Consider the following 8,807-nt stretch of genomic DNA (forward strand, 5'->3'; position numbering starts at 1 on the left):
CATATTTGATCATGATGCTGGAGGACTTCAAGAAAGACATGAACACACTTAGGGAAGCACAGGAAAACATTAATAAACAAGTAAAAGCCTACAGAGAGGAATCGCAAAAATCCCTGAAAGAATTCCATGAAAACACAATCAAACAGTTGAAGGAATTAAAAATGGAAATAGAAGCAATCAAGAAAGAACACATGGAAACAACCCTGGATATAGAAAACCAAAAGAAGAGACAAGGAGCTGTAGATACAAGCTTCACCAACAGAATACAAGAGATGGAAGAGAGAATCTTAGGAGCAGAAGATTCCATAGAAATCATTGAGTCAACTGTCAAAGATAATGTAAAGCGGAAAAAGCTACTGGTCCAAAACATACAGGAAATCCAGGACTCAATGAGAAGATCAAACCTAAGGATAATAGGTATAGAAGAGAGTGAAGACTCCCAGCTCAAAGGACCAGTAAATATCTTCAACAAAATCATAGAAGAAAACTTCCCTAACCTAAAAAAAGAGATACCCATAGACATACAAGAAGCCTACAGAACTCCAAATAGATTGGACCAGAAAAGAAACACCTCCCGTCACATAATTGTCAAAACACCAAACGCACAAAATAAAGAAAGAATATTAAAAGCAGTAAGGGAAAAAGGTCAAGTAACATATAAAGGGAGACCTATCAGAATCACACCAGACTTCTCGCCAGAAACTATGAAGGCCAGAAGATCCTGGACTGATGTCATACAGACACTAAGAGAACACAAATGCCAGCCCAGGTTACTGTATCCAGCAAAACTCTCAATTAACATTGATGGAGAAACCAAGATATTCCATGACAAAACCAAATTTACTCAATATCTTTCTACAAATCCAGCCCTACAAAGGATAATAAATGGTAAAGCCCAACATAAGGAGGCAAGCTATACCCTAGAAGAAGCAAGAAACTAATCGTCTTGGCAACAAAACAAAGAGAATGAAAGCACACAAACATAACCTCACATCCAAATATGAATAGAAAGGGAAACAATAATCACTATTCCTTAATATCTCTCAATATCAATGGCCTCAACTCCCCAATCAAAAGACATAGATTAACAAACTGGATACGCAACGAGGACCCTGCATTCTGCTGCCTACAGGAAACACACCTCAGAGACAAAGACAGACACTACCTCAGAGTGAAAGGCTGGAAAACAACTTTCCAAGCAAATGGTCAGAAGAAGCAAGCTGGAGTAGCCATTCTAATATCAAATAAAATCAATTTCCAACTAAAAGTCATCAAAAAAGATAAGGAAGGACACTTCATATTCATCAAAGGAAAAATCAACCAAGATGAACTCTCAATCCTAAATATCTATGCCCCAAATACAAGGGCACCTACATACGTAAAAGAAACCTTACTAAAGCTCAAAACACACATTGCACCTCACACAATAATAGTGGGAGATTTCAACACCCCACTCTCATCAATGGACAGATCATGGAAACAGAAATTAAACAGTGATGTAGACAGACTAAGAGAAGTCATGAGCCAAATGGACTTAACGGATATTTATAGAACATTCTATCCTAAAGCAAAAGGATATACCTTCTTCTCAGCTCCTCATGGTACTTTCTCCAAAATTGACCATATAATTGGTCAAAAAAACGGGCCTCAACAGGTACAGAAAGATAGAAATAATCCCATGTGTGCTATCAGACCACCACGGCCTAAAACTGGTCTTCAATAACAATAAGGGAAGAATGCCCACATATACGTGGAAATTGAACAATGCTCTACTCAATGATAACCTGGTCAAGGAAGAAATAAAGAAAGAAATTAAAAACTTTTTAGAATTTAATGAAAATGAAGGTACAACATACCCAAACTTATGGGACACAATGAAAGCTGTGCTAAGGGGAAAACTCATAGCGCTGAGTGCCTGCAGAAAGAAACAGGAAAGAGCATATGTCAGCAGCTTGACAGCACACCTAAAAGCTCTAGAACAAAAAGAAGCAAATACACCCAGGAGGAGTAGAAAGCAGGAAATAATCAAACTCAGAGCTGAAATCAACCAAGTAGAAACAAAAAGGACCATAGAAAGAATCAACAGAACCAAAAGTTGGTTCTTTGAGAAAATCAACAAGATAGATAAACCCTTAGCCAGACTAATGAGAGGACACACAGAGTGTGTCCAAATTAACATAATCAGAAATGAAAAGGGAGACATAACTACAGATTCGGAGGAAATTCAAAAAATCATCAGATCTTACTATAAAAACCTATATTCAACAAAATTTGAAAATCTTCAGGAAATGGACAATTTCCTAGACAGATACCAGGTATCGAAGTTAAATCAGGAACAGATAAACCAGTTAAACAACCCCATAACTCCTAAGGAAATAGAAGCAGTCATTAAAGGTCTCCCAACCAAAAAGAGCCCAGGTCCAGACGGGTTTAGTGCAGAATTCTATCAAACCTTCATAGAAGACCTCATACCAATATTATCCAAACTATTCCACAAAATTGAAACAGATGGAGCCCTACCGAATTCCTTCTACGAAGCCACAATTACTCTTATACCTAAACCACACAAAGACACAACAAAGAAAGAGAACTTCAGACCAATTTCCCTTATGAATATCGACGCAAAAATACTCAATAAAATTCTGGCAAACCGAATTCAAGAGCACATCAAAACAATCATCCACCATGATCAAGTAGGCTTCATCCCAGGCATGCAGGGATGGTTTAATATACGGAAAACCATCAATGTGATCCATTATATAAACAAACTGAAAGAACAGAACCACATGATCATTTCATTAGATGCTGAGAAAGCATTTGAAAAAATTCAACACCCCTTCATGATAAAAGTCCTGGAAAGAATAGGAATTCAAGGCCCATACCTAAACATAGTAAAAGCCATATACAGCAAACCAGTTGCTAACATTAAACTAAATGGAGAGAAACTTGAAGCAATCCAATTAAAATCAGGGACTAGACAAGGCTGCCCACTCTCTCCCTACTTATTCAATATAATTCTTGAAGTTCTAGCCAGAGCAATCAGACAACAAAAGGAGATCAAGGGGATACAGATCGGAAAAGAAGAGGTCAAAATATCACTATTTGCAGATGACATGATAGTATATTTAAGTGATCCCAAAAGTTCCACCAGAGAAGCTGATAAACAACTTCAGCAAAGTGGCTGGTTATAAAATTAGTTCAAATAAATCAGTTGCCTTCCTCTATACAAAAGAGAAACAAGCCGAGAAAGTAATTAGGGAAATGACACCCTTCATAATAGACCCAAATAATATAAAGTACCTCGGTGTGACTTTAACCAAGCAAGTAAAAGATCTGTACAATAAGAACTTCAAGACACTGAGGAAAGAAATTGAAGAAGACCTCAGAAGATGGAAAGATCTCCCATGCTCATGGATTGGCAGGATTAATTTAGTAAAAATGGCCATTTTACCAAAAGCAATCTACAGATTCAATGCAATCCCCATCAAATTACCAATCCAATTCTTTAAAGACTTAGACAGAACAATTTGCAAATTCATCTGGAATAACAAAAAACCCAGGATAGCTAAAGCTATTCTCAACAATAAAAGGACTTCAGGGGGAATCACTATCCCTGAACTCAAGCAGTATTACAGAGCAATAGTGATAAAAACTGCATGGTATTGGTACAGAGACAGACAGATAGGCCAATGGAATTGAATTGAAGACCCAGAAATGAACCCACACACCTATGGTCACTTGATTTTTGACAAAGGAGCCAAAACCATCCAATGGAAAAAGATAGCATTTTCAGCAAATGGTGCTGGTTCAACTGGAGAGCAACATGTAGAAGAATGCAGATCGAACCATCCTTATCACCCTGTACAAAGCTTAAGTCCAAGTGGATCAATGACCTCCACATCAAACCAGACACACTCAAACTAATAGAAGAAAAAATAGGGAAGCATCTGGAACACATGAGCACTGGAAAAAATTTCCTGAACAAAACACCAATGGCTTATGCTCTAAGATCAAGAATCGACAAATAGGATCTAATAAAACGGCAAAGCTTCTGTAAGGCAAAGGACACTGTGGTTAGGACAAAACGGCAACCAACAGATTGGGAAAAGATCTTTACCAATCCTACAACAGATAGAGGCCTTATATCCAAAATATACAAAGAACTCAAGAAGTTAGACCGCAGGGAAACAAATAACCCTATTAAAAATGGGGTTCAGAGCTAAACAAAGAATTCACAGCTGAGGAATGCCGAATGGCTGAGAAACACCTAAAGAAATGTTCAACATCTTTAGTCATAAGGGAAATGCAAATCAAAACAACCCTGAGATTTCACCTCACACCAGTGCGATTGGCTAAGATCAAAAACTCAGGTGACAGCAGATGCTGGCGAGGATGTGGAGAAAGAGGAACACTCCTCCATTGTTGGTGGGATTGCAGACTGGTACAACCATTCTGGAAATCAGTCTGGAGGTTCCTCAGAAAATTGGACATTGAACTGCCTGAGGATCCATCTATACCTCTCTTGGGCATATACCCAAAAGATGCCCCAACATATAAAAAAGACACATGCTCTATTATGTTCATCGCAGCCTTATTTATAATAGCCAGAAGCTGGAAAGAGCCCAGATGCCCTTCAACAGAGGAATGGATACAGAAAATGTGGTACATCTACACAATGGAATATTACTCAGCTATCAAAAACAACGACTTTATGAAATTTCTTAGGAAAATGGTTGGAATTGAAAAATATCCTGAGTGAGCTAACCCAATCACAGAAAGATATACATGGTATGCACTCATTGATAAGTTGCTATTAGCCCAAATGCTTGAATTACCCTAGATGCCTAGAACAAATGAAACTCAAGACGGATGGTCAAAATGTGAATGCTTCACTCCTTCTTTAAATGAGGAAAAAGAATACCCTTGGTAGGGAAGAGAGAGGCAAAGATTAAAACAGAGACTGAAGGTACACCCATTCAGAGCCTGCCCCTCATGTGGCCCATACATATACAGCCACCCAATTAGAGTATGAAGCAAAGAAGTGCAGACTGACAGGAGCCGGATGTAGATCGCTCCTGAGAGACACAGCCAGAATTCAGCAAATACAGAGGCGAATGCCAGCAGCAAACCACTGAACTGAGAATAGGTCCCCCGTTGAAGGAATCAGAGAAAGAACTGGAAGAGCTTGAAGGGGCTTGAGACCCCATATGTACAACAATGCCAAGCAACTAGAGCTTCCAGGGACTAAGCCACTACCTAAAGACTATACATGGACTGACCCTGGACTCTGACCTCATAGGTAGCAATGAATATCCTAGTAAGAGCACCAGTGGAAGGGGAAGCCCTGTGTCCTTCTAAGACTGAACCCCCAGTGAACTAGACTATGGGGGGAGGGCGGCAATGGGGGGATGGTTGAGATGGGAAAACCCATAAGGAAGGAGAGGGGGGAGGGGAATGTTTGCCCAGAAACTGGGAAAGGGAATAACACTCGAAATGTATATAAGAAATACTCAAGTTAAAAAAAAAATTCTCAAAAGAAGAGTTGAGCCTCTTCTGACACTACAATCCCCATGACTCTCCCACAAAGAAAGCCTAAATACCCAAAAGGAGAGCTATGCCTGACCTACTCCAGGGAGATGTGCCAATTCTCATTCTTAGAATCTAACCAAGGAGTGGAAACTTTGACAATTGTTTTTAAAATGTGACATTCTACAAAAATAGGCAAAAAACTCAGAAATGGCTAATAGATTAAAAAAAAGAGTTAGAATTATATTGTTAAATGATATTTCCCCAACATCATGTAAATAGATTTTATTTTGCTTCAGTTAATTAAACATGCTATAGGAGGAAAATTTTAATTTCCTCTTTTTTTTAAACAAAATTTAACTTTTACATCCCCCTACCTATCAGAAAATCAATATTCTTATACTGGAAGATGTGCCAGGCACAGGTCAAATTTCTAGTATAACCTGTTATTACAATCATCAGTCTTGTCAGTTTCAAATGATTGTTCACATCATGCCTGTAAAACACAATGATAAACATGCAGTATAACCATAAGGGCAGTGCAATGGCGTAAATAGCTTGGTGATAGCCAACAGCTCTCTAACTTGGCTTAAGTCCTGTTCAATGAAAATCGTTTGTAGTAGAAATGTAGCCATGTATATAAGACTATTGAAGCTGTGGGTGCGAAGGAGCATATACAGCCCCTTACTTACTTAAGCCAGTATCATATCTAACAACAATCAAAGCCATGTGTCCTTATATACAGAATTAATTACAGTCTCTGGAACAAACATCACAGTAAAAATCCCAGCCATAAAAAATGCAGGATAGTAATTTCAAGCCCAGTCTCAATGACTATATCTACAAAATGTCACATGATTCAAGGCTGAGGAACATTACCGAAGAGGGAGCATGAAGATTGTAAGAGACTAAAGTTTTCTATGAGATGGTGTCTCAATGTAACACCAGAAATTACACTTATATCATCTCACTAAAACTACTGCCTAAACAACAGCTGACGAAGAGAGGGAATGGAGAAGAATGGAACTTTAGTTCTATTTCTGTTTAAAATTCTTCTTCTTTTTCTTCTTCTTCTTCTTCTTCTTCTTCTTCTTCTTCTTCTTCTTCTTCTTCTTCTTCTTCTTCTTCTTCTTCTTCCTCTTCTTCCTCCCTCCCTCTCTCTCTCTCTCTCTCTCTCTCTCTCTCTCTCTCTCTCATTGTTGGAGATTTCATGTTTACATTTCAAATGTTATTCCCTGTCCATGTTTTCAGTCCATAAGCCCCTTAACCCTTCCCCCTACTCTTCTGTAAGGGAGTTCACATTCCCACCCATGGCCTCCCCACACTTCCCCTTTTTCCCCAACACTGGGGGTCCTACCTTGGTAGAAACAAGAGTTTCTCATTACATTTTTCCCAGCAAGGCCATCCTTTGCTACATATGCAGTTGGAGCCATGGGTCTGTCTATGTATAGTCTTTCTCTTGTGGTTTGGTCCTGGTATCTCTGGTTGTTTGGCAATGTTATTATTATGGGGTTGCAAATCACTTCAGCTCTTTCAATACTTTCTCTAATTCCTCCAACCGGGTTCTGGTTCTTGGTTCAGTGGTTTGCTGTTTCCATTTTCCTCTGTATTTGACTTATTCTGGCTGTGTCTCTCAGGAGGGTTCAATATCCAGTCATTGTCAGCCTGCACTTCTTAACTTCATCCATCTTAACTAGTTTTGGTGTCTGTACATATATGGGCTACATGTGAGTCAGGCTCTGAATGGCAGGTCCTTCAGTCACTCTTATGACCTTTGCCTCCTTATCCCCTGTCATGGGTATTTTGGTTCCCCTTTTAAAGAAGGAGTGAAGCATCTGCATTTTGGTCATCCTTCTTCAGCTTCATGTGGTCTGTGTATGGCATGATGGGTATTTCAAGCTTTTTGCTAATATCTGTTTATCAATGAATGCATATCAAGTGTGTTTTTCTGTGATTGAGTAACCTCACTCAGGATGATATTTTCTAGTTCCTTTTATATGACTAGAATTTCATGAAGTCATTGTTTTTACAGCTGAGTAATATTCCATTTTGTAGATGTACCACATTTCTGTATCCATTCTTCTGTTGAAGGGCATCTGGGTTCTTTCCAGCTTCTAACTATTTTAAATATGGCTGCTATGAATACAGACAAATATATTTCTCGGTTGTATGTTGGACAATATTTTGGGTATATGCTCAGGATAGTTGTAGCTGCGTCCTCATTCATGGAATGTCCAATATTCTGAGGAAACTTCAGTGTGATTTTCCGAAGGGTTGTACAAGTCTGAAATCTCACCAACAATGGAGGAGTGTTCCTCATTCTCCACATCCTCACCAGCATCTTCTGTCACCTGAGATTTATATCTTAGCCATTCTCATTGGTGTGAGGTAGACGCTCAGATTTGTTTTGATTTGAATTTCCCTGATTACTAAGTATGTTGAACATTTATTTATGTGTTTTTTGGCCATTTGATAACCTGCATCTGAGAATGTTTTGTAACTCACAGTACCCCATTTTTAATTCTGTTTTTGCTTTCTAAAGTCTAACTTCTTAAGATCTTTGTATATTTTGGATATTACCCACTATCAGATATAGGATTGGTAAAAATGTTTTCCCAAACTGTTGGTTGCAGTTTTGTCTAAATGACAATGTATTTTGCCTTACAGAACTTTGCTATTTTATGAGGTCCTATTTGTCAATTCTTGATCTTAGAGCATAAGTCATGTTTTTTTTTTTTTTTTCAGGAAACTTTCTCCAGTGCCCATGTGTTGAAGACTCTTCCCCATCTTTTCTTCTATTAAAGTAGTGCCCACCTCGACCAGCAAGGAAGACACATCACCGTTGGATTCTTCTCAACAGCCTTTATTTCAGGAAAACCTCATTCTTGATGAGGGGGGCCCCGAGGGAAAAAAGGCACTCCCCCTAAATACAAGAAAGGCTGTGGTTGTAAATTTGTCCTCTGGGGATTGGTGGAGTATGAAATACCTTATTAGCGTGAATATCACTCCAGTCTGATAACTGCCGGAGAAATGTCAATACATGCACATTGTAGGTGTTTATCACTAACAACCACAAGATGTCGGAGCCATCTTTAGACACTCCCTACATCTCCCTCTTTTTTGTTTTCTAAAAATGACTGTCTAGATCTTGGTGTCACATCAGTATATGTCATTGTTTCTGTCTTAGGTCGTTCTTCTCCAGGACTCGGCCTTACTTGTCCTTGTGTAACCCTATCGACACCAAGCCCCTGTCTTAGGTTGGTCTGAACCTGAGGAATGGT

The 8,807-nt window shown here is 38.8% G+C and overlaps 1 long non-coding RNA gene across 9 annotated transcripts in view; it reads left to right on the forward strand.

Moving 5' to 3' along the window:
- Positions 1-8,478, forward strand: part of LOC134484776 (uncharacterized) — a 92,151-nt gene extending 83,673 nt beyond the window's left edge. For all 9 annotated transcript variants that reach the window (XR_010062562.1, XR_010062557.1, XR_010062556.1 and 6 more), the window contains one exon: positions 8,272-8,478. This is a non-coding gene — a long non-coding RNA (uncharacterized LOC134484776). The remainder of the gene's footprint in view (positions 1-8,271) is intronic.
- Positions 8,479-8,807: the final 329 nt, after the last annotated feature.

This window comes from Rattus norvegicus (assembly GCF_036323735.1).
Source record: "Rattus norvegicus strain BN/NHsdMcwi chromosome Y unlocalized genomic scaffold, GRCr8 chrY_unlocalized_7, whole genome shotgun sequence".
Taxonomy (NCBI): Eukaryota; Metazoa; Chordata; class Mammalia; order Rodentia; family Muridae; genus Rattus; species Rattus norvegicus.